The 8,859-nt window shown below is 36.3% G+C and overlaps 1 protein-coding gene across 1 annotated transcript in view; it reads left to right on the top strand.

The window, feature by feature from the left end:
• The first annotated feature begins 276 nt into the window (after window positions 1-276).
• The window catches only part of ADGRL2 (adhesion G protein-coupled receptor L2), a 549,783-nt gene continuing 541,200 nt past the window's right edge, over window positions 277-8,859 (top strand). Inside the window, exons 1-2 of the mRNA XM_066268807.1 lie at window positions 277-294; window positions 419-486. The gene's annotated coding sequence lies outside the window, so the exon portion shown is untranslated. The remainder of the gene's footprint in view (window positions 295-418; window positions 487-8,859) is intronic.

Here is an 8,859-nt window from a genome sequence, read left to right as displayed (position 1 = left end):
ACCGAAGTGATGGTGGCAGCTTTCCAATGCCGGCCTTACGTTTACATTTAAAGTAAGCAGGTGGCATCAATGGGCTGTCTAATGGCTAACAAGATAAGAGTTCAATTGATCTTTTTATTAACCCAGTTCCCCGGGAGCAGCCTGCTCCTCCCTCCTGGGTTCAGTTACATTGTTCAGTTCCAGGAATCATTTTGGACCCTTTCGCTTTTTTGTCTGAGCTGATACTTAAAGCTCAGGAGCACAAACACGGATATCCTGTCTCATCGAAATCCTCCTTTCTGAACTGCCAAACTGGTAAATGCCTCTATCATTTGAGTCTGATTCAAAATAATATTTAACATATGTATGAGTGTATTTTCAATCCTATTGGTATTCTTTCCATGCTGATTTTGAACTGTGGTTTGTTTGTCTTCTCTAGGTCGCAGACCCCTTACTCTAAACAGCACAACTAATTCTGAAGAGTATGGAGCCTACATAGCTTCTAAGGTAAATGATAAATTTCAAAATAAGGCATGATGGATTCAACTGTAGTATGATTCCAGTATGGAGTAAATGTGTTGTTCTTTACCTATTGGGAATTTTCTAAGGTATGATACCGGGAATCCTTTAGAAGAGGAGAGAATCATGAGTTCTGGATAATGCTGAAGCAAGAACAGACTACACCTGTGGGTTCCCTCTCTTCAGCATCAGGCTGTCTTTTGTATGTTACACAAGACTACCTACCTAGATTTCTTACAAAATTATTCCCGTGATCTTAGGAGGCTCCTACTGTGAATTATGTCAAGACATCACAAATCACATAGTCAAGTGGAGAGCAATTAGATCTGTCGTAAATGGAGCCTGAATTGATTAGGATGTATTTCTCTTTAGATGTAGGAAGAGGTACAAAACATCACATGGAGGCTACTTCTGCCACAGGTGATGTCAGATGAGGAAGTATGGAATAAAGGGTTTCATAGAGAATGGCTTCATATTTCTAGTTCTCTGAATTGTGGTGATCATTTGCATTTCTGCTTGTTAAATCACTGTTTATTCCTGAAGCTGTTGATTCTACATTAAGGTGGACTAGTATGAGATCTTTAATCTCACCATACCAAAATGACTAACAACCTAGGTTCAGAGCCAACCTAAATTCACATTGTGGTTCTGCCGTTTACTACCTGCAACACTGTGGGCTTCAATTTTTTCATCTACAAAGTAGGAGAAATAACAATACCCACTTCCAAGAGCTGTGGCACAGTAGAGACAAATGAACAGAAGTAAAGCATTTAAAACATTGCCTGGCACCTAATAAGTGCTGAATTTACTGAATAACTCAAGTGCTTCTATTCTACCTCTTCCCATTGTTTCAGTTTTTCAACTCCTCTTTTGTCCAGAAACTCTGTGGTTGTGGGAATTACTAAGGGATCCAAACTCCCAAGACCGTTTTAGCAGTCTCACTCCTAAAGGAGATATATTATACCTTTCATGTAAATGCCAGGAAGGAAAATAATTGGCACCCCATTGCCCTTTGAATGGGCCCCTGGTTAGCCCTAGGTGGTGTGCCCAGTAAAGTGACCCGAGAGCAGGGCGTCTGCCAGATCGAAGCACTGTGTACTGGGAGATGCAATTAGAAGGCTCCTCGCCATTTCAGAAACATGCAAACATCAACTGGCATAGAGTTTCAGGAAGCAGAGTAAAAAGGAACCTACAAAACAAAAAGCTTTTCAAGGGGATGGAGGCAGCATGCTTCCAAATCACAAACGGATGATTATGATTACCATTAGAACTTAATAAGCCTATATATGGAGAGAAAATGACTTCTCATCTCTCTGGTAGATTTGCAAATAGTCCGTATTTTCACTCACATCCATCCTCCACTTTGCAAAAGTAAAACCATGGTGCTCATTGCTCAGAGCAAGTCATTGGATTTTCCCCTCCTCCATTAGCAAAAGTATATTGCTCAAATCTACCAACCCCTGTTTCCTGTCAGGCACCAGTGTAGGATTCACAGAATTCGGCATCACCTGGGTTCAGTCCGGAAGAACTCATTAACTACTCTCTAATTTTGTTTTCTCATCTCCAAAATGTAATTTGTCACTGTAATATTTCCTAAGTTAACTTTTAAGATAAAAGTATATGAAAGCAATCTTTTAATACATGTTAAAGGATATGGTTTATTTTACTTAATTTAGATATTTGTTGAAATGCTATCAGTGATTATGGCTATATTTTTATTTGGATAACCCAAATGCAGAAAATGGTATTATAAGGTTTAAACAAGTTATCTGCTAAGCCATTTAAAGACTATGAATTTGAATAAGGAGTAAAACCAAAACTGAAGTTAGAATATTTTTTAATTAATCATACTATTATACTATTGAGTCAACAGTGATATTTAGTGTTAAAAACATTAAAAGAGGCAAAATTTGGCAAAGTAAAAAAAAGGGGGGGGGTGTTGAGGGGTGTAAAGAGGGAGAAATGTATGGTGACAGAAAATGATTTGATGTTGGGTGGTAGGCACACAATGCAATCAACAGTTCAAATGCTACAGAGATGTTCACCTGAAACCTATGTACTCTTATTGATCAATGTCACCCCATTAAATTTAATTTCCACATTAAAAAATGATGTATCTTTGGCCCTGGCTGGTTGGCTCAGTGGTAGAGCGTCGGCCTGGCGTGCAGGAGTCCCAGGTTTGATTCCCGGCCAGAGCACACAGGAGAGGCGCCCATCTGCTTCTCCACCCCTCCCCTTCTCCTTCCTCTCTGTCTCTCTCTTCCCCTCCTGCAGCCGAGGCTCCATTGGAGTAAGGTTGGCCCGGGTGCTGGGGATGGCTCCATGGCCTCTGCCTCAGGCGCTGGGGTGGCTCTGGTTACAGGGGAGCGGCGCCCCAGAAGGGCGGAGTGTCGCCCCCTGGTGGGCATTCCGGGTGGATCCCGGTTGGGCACATGCGGGAGTCTGTCTGACTGCCTCCCCGTTTCCAACTTTGGAAAAATACACACACACACACACACACACACACACACACACACAAAATGATGTATCTTCTAAAAAATAGGTATTTATAATAGTTTTTTTATTGGAAGAGAAAGATTTTCATATTTACCATTTTCCATATTAATTCTTACCCAAATTTCAATATGAATATTCTTTCATATTTTTATTTTTTAAATATAATTCAGTAAATATAGTATATCTTAATGTAATTTTGAATTATAATTACACCAATAATACTGTCTTCATAAATACAATCTTGATTATCACACCACTATAATCAAAACAAGTAGTATCTATGGTGGAAAAGAAAATGCTAGTTAAGACAGTGTTTTAGTGAAATTTTAAGCTATTTTATGTTAAAATAGCTCAGCATAATTTTTCTGGTATCTTTACACTATAAATAAACTTTGCCATGGTAATGTTAGAAACATGAATGGGTAATGCCTATTCCTGTAACAGGAAAGTGTCACTGTTATAAATACATGGCTGGAATAGCATTTTTGGGTTCTAGTCCCAAATCTGCATCTGAATTTCCTGAGTGATCTTAAGCAATTAGCATCCATCTGAAGAAGTAAAGGAGCCTCAAATATGAAGGCTGATTCTTTAGGAAAAACTTTCAGCAACAGATCCTAGCATGCACTAAACGTACTTTCTGTGTCAATCTTTCCTGGCACCCATCTGCCCCATTGATCCCACCATTTCAAGAATGAAAGGATTAGCTTTAAATGGATCCTCTTTATTGTCACTTGAAACTTTAAGATTACAAGAAAGTACAAATGAAATTTGAATATTTAGTCTCACCAACTAGATGTTTGAAGACCTTTTAAAAAAATATATAATTTAAACAATTTTATTGGGGACTTTATATTATGTCCAAAACTGCTCGACAAAAAAAGCAGTATAAAAAAATGTAAAAATTGGTCCCTGCTCCTACTCTCTGTAGTTTATAGAGGCAAAGTCAATGTATAGAAAATAAATATTAACATCAGTAAGAATATATGTATGTACTCATCTCAGTATTATAAATTATGAATTTTGTTGAAGTTCTGATGGAAAAGGTGAGATTCGAGATGTATTTTAATAATGAATAGAGCTTGGGATAAATAATGCTTCTCTGAGATAAATAACCAGTTGTCCTATACAGGTATTTACATTATCCAAGGTCTAGGTAATGAGCTGTTTGACCAACAAAGCAAAGGAGTAATCGAAAGGTTTGCTATTTCGCCATAAAAGCTAGGTAAATCTCAGCAAACCAGCCTTTCCCTCTTCAGTGTCCAATGAACGTGCAAATCCCACTAAAATCCTAAACTCAACTGGAGAATAAGATTCTCCCCTTACATTGCAACTGTCAGAATTGCAGGGTAGACAGAAAGAATCTGTTTCCCTTAGGGAGAATGACAGTGATTGTAGCTGAGTTAAGACCCAAATGTTGGGTTTAGATATAAAGGTTACTAACTCTTTGTATCTGAAATAGAAACTCAAAGTCTCAGAGGTTCATGAAGCATAAGTATTCTCTCCCTGAGGACTCAGTCTCCTTAGCTCTTTTGCTAGCCCATCAACCATCTTTGAGTTTATGATTAGCCCAAAACTGAACCAGTTAAGAAAGAGAAATTGGTACCATGGAGAAAAATTTGAGAATGTAGATGAGTCCATTCCATACTTTGTTCTATGAATTAATCATTTCCTATCTGAGAAAAAAAAATGAGATCATTCTTATGTTAACAATCCTAAACTTGACTCACACAAAGAAAACTAAAATTATATATTGTTCTTGAAACTCCAAGTTGCATGGTATGGACAGTAAACTGTGAGTATGCTAATGACAATGATAATCATAGCTACCATTTATTAAGAGTTATTGTATATTTGGCTTTCTGTTATATACTTTAATGTATGGGTATCTTATTTAATCCTTACAGAATTAAATTAGGAAGAAGGTATTATCCACAGTTTAAACAGTTTAAAGATAAATAAATGAGGATCAAAATTAACTAGTAACAAGTGCCAGGGCCAGGATTTGAACTCATGTTTTTCTGAGGCCAAAGGCCATGCTTTTTCTATTATGTACACTATTTCAGAAAGTGCTGCCTCTACTGTCTAATGATACTTTCCTTATATAGTCAGGTATACCAGAAAGATGACTGAGTTGACAGTTTTATTGCATGTATGTACATTAACATCAACCAATAGTTATTATTTAGTCACATGTAGTCAATGAATGTTTTGCAAGCAGATGGGCTACAGATTCAAAGAAATCAATGAATATTTGACTAAGCAAGTGAATTATGAAGAGTAAAAGCATTATATGAGCTTTTTCTTGGAAGGAAAGTTAAAGCTATAGTGTTAATAAAACAGTTCCAATTGTAATGACTTAGAGTCCCCCTAAAGTAAAAATCACTCTGACTCTAAGGTTCTGTTCATTCCATAAACTTATTTCCCAGTGGTTTCTTAATTTTGACATTCAAAATATAGAATCCTGTCATGTCTCTTTACTTTTAGATTCAAAGCCAGTTTACTTTCTAATCTCTTCTTATTAATTATTCACTTTACTATAAGTTTCACGTTCCCTTGTTTTCACATTCTTTATGTTCTTACTCTGTAATACTGTTTTGACTGTCTGGGAGATGTTCCATTGATCTTACCTTTTCTTCCTTATGTCTATCAAATCTTCACTGTATTCAGCACCCAGAATCTGTAGTTCTGATTTTGCCCAAAGCTTTCCTAATTAATTAAATATAAAACATTGTAATCCTATGGAAATTATCTTTCCTTTCTAGCCAAAGGCATTACCAGTGGTAAAATGTATTTATTTTGTACATAGCAGAGTTTCAATGGTGAGATTGTACTTTTTATTGATTTTTCTTCCTGATAGAGCAAAAATGCTATTGTAGAAGATTTATAAATATCAAAACAAACAAGAAAATAAAAGACACCTTAAGAAAACCATTGTTGATATTTTGTTATATTTTTCCAGTTCTTTTTAAACACATGTAGTTGTGTTTTAACTTAAACTTTTCCTGCCTTAATATATTTTTATTTTGCTCTGTTTTTTCTAAAATTTGAAGATTTAGATTCACCCAATTTTCTAGAATTATACAAGTCAAGAAGCCAATAGAGGGGTTGATCATTAATAGGTTGGTGAAGCATCGACTCATAGAAGTCTAGAAGTATTCTTATTTCTGGACTTGTTTATAAAGATTTAGCTCCTACAACTCCTGGGTAATTCTCTCTGCTTCCATCATGTTTTAATTTTCTATCAATTAAGACCACTCTTTTATTTTATAGAAGGTAGAAACACATATTAATATTAGGTTACATAAAATGGTATTATAATATATCTTTCTTCTTATTTTCCAAATTAAATTATATATCTAAAAAACAATTTTAAGTCCCTATAATGTAAATGCTCCCTGGGGTTTTTTCTCCCCCTTTTGTGAGGTCATCCTAACTGCATGGAAGGAGAAGTTATCTTGTTCAACATGCACAGTTTAGATATCTCACCCTTTTATCCCCCGGCCCATTTTATCAAGAACTCATCAGTTTTATCTGGTGAACATACATTGTCTGAAAACTTAACTTTCTCCTCATAACTATTCTGACCAATTTAGGGTTCAAGTCTTTATCATTTATTCTAATAGGAAGGACTTTGCTCGTAGATAATTACTACACATTGTTATTCTACCCAGGTTTAGACATTTATCCAGTTTAGCTCTCTTTGCTAATCAAACTTTTAAACATACAAACTTTTCACCAATAAAGTATTAAAATGTAACCTCATAAGAGAAGCTTTATAGTCTTCCTGAATACCTTTCTCACAATTCCCCTGATACAGTGTGGTCTCAGCACCCAGCACATAGCATATTATCATTGGCTACTTGTAGATGAATAAATAATTTCTTCTTGGCATCAAAACCCATCCCCAAGCAAACAGGATGACAATTTCTGAGGGCCAAAGATTTTCATAGCTCGGAAGAGACACAAAAACCTTTTCTTTCTCAAAAATATATGTCCTTAAATGCTACCTATGAACCCCTTGCCTAACAGATGAATATTTCTCATACGCTTTATTTTCTCACATGCCACCGAAAAGAGATATCAGAGACTATCCAAGTTAAACCCTGAGTCCAGAGCTACTGGAAAGTATATTCGTATATTTGTAGGGTAGATTTTCAGATAAAGATAAAGAAATATCAGCACGTTGAAGATGAGCCTAACAACTGAACAGCTGTGAGTGTTGAGGCTCCCCCAGCAAGAGGGGGTTCAAGAGGGTAATCGTGAAGTGGCAGCAAGGGGTCTGTGTCTTATTGGAGTCTAACCTAGTTCCCCATGTTTTATGCTACGGAATGGTTCATTTGCTTTGGGAGCCCCAGAGGGTAAAGGAGAGGGAAACTCAAAATTGCAAAGACTTGTTAAAACTACAGAAGGTGTGTCTAGCTCTCTCTTATTGTTATATGATATGTTGGGAGAAAAAAAGTCTGTGGGAATTCTACCCTGACTTACTCCATAACAACTCACAGCTGATTAAGTCAACCTTTGAAACATGCAATAAAAACACAGAGAAAACCTAACTTAATATGCAATGGCATAAACCAGTCATTGTTTCATTTTCTGGAAACTGTGTTGGAACCAGGATAAGTAGATGAAAAAAAACTCCAAGAATAACAAAGACCTTTCTGTCAATCAGTTAAGTTTACTGATTAATGAAGAGCCAGGCTTTGATGTTAAGAACTTGATGCACTGTGATTATGAGCATGACCCTCCATAAAGGCAGCCACTTAAGAGTTCCAAGTAGGGACTCATATATGTGCTTAGAGAAAGAAGGAAATAGAAACATCTATGATTTTTTACCACCCAATATACACAAAAACACACCCTCATCTAATCCCTGTCTATAAAACTTTATGTAGTTGTAAATTGGGAAATCTCAGGCATACAACTCTACATCTATTAAATATGCAATGGTTAGGGACTGGTGATTGTGACAGGCTTGCTGATTTTTGCTTTTCCTGGCAGCAAATGATATGAATTCATAGGGAATCCATATCTCTAAAACCAAAGAATAGCTTCCACTCATTTGTGGCATCATTAGCAACGTGGTGATATCCCTTCAGGACAAAACACAGAAATGTTCTCCTGTCACTTACAATTGTGTCAAGGCGAAAACCAAAATGAACTTGCGAAGTCATGCGCCAGCTCAATTTTGGAAGGAAAAAAAAAAATCTCCCTTTGAAGGAAATAAAATCAATCCCCAGTTCAAATTAAATTTTGACTACTCTGTGAAGCTTCAATACACAGTACCAATAACAATCAGTACTTACGGACTTAATGTGCAGACAAATAATCTTTCGTTTAAAAGAAATTGAATGAGAATTACTGACAGAGAAAGTTTTGATGCTATTTTGTCATTAAAGTTAAATCATGCCATTATTGGCTCAGTCATGAACATCTCAATCCTCACTCTCCCTTTTTTTCCTTTTCCTTTTTTTTCCCACCTGCAATAAGAGACCTATGCCTGGCTGGGCTTGTGTCTTCATCCTATTTAAACCTTGACATGCAAATATATCACAAGTGTAGCCTGAAGACTGGTCTCATGCAAAATTTAGTTCAAATTCTACTGGCACGAAATACTTTGTTTGCACAAACCTTCTGTTTGGTTTGCTGACATTCTTCTTAGTTGGCTCTCATGGTGATTCATTATCTTGTGATATAGATTTCCAAGTATCATCTTTGTATTGATTTTTATATCTTTAATAACCACTCCACAGAAGATGGCTCCACTGGTGTCATTGATCGCATCAAAAATTCAAGGCTTACAGAAATACTAGAGGGCTAATTGGTAGCAGAACATTTCAGACTTAATCTTAATGCAGTCTTAATTTT

The sequence above is a fragment of the Saccopteryx bilineata genome, chromosome 3, assembly GCF_036850765.1.
Source record: "Saccopteryx bilineata isolate mSacBil1 chromosome 3, mSacBil1_pri_phased_curated, whole genome shotgun sequence".
Lineage (NCBI taxonomy): Eukaryota > Metazoa > Chordata > Mammalia > Chiroptera > Emballonuridae > Saccopteryx > Saccopteryx bilineata.
The sequence above is the reverse complement of the archived record's forward strand: the minus strand, read 5'-3'. Positions and strand labels throughout refer to the sequence as shown.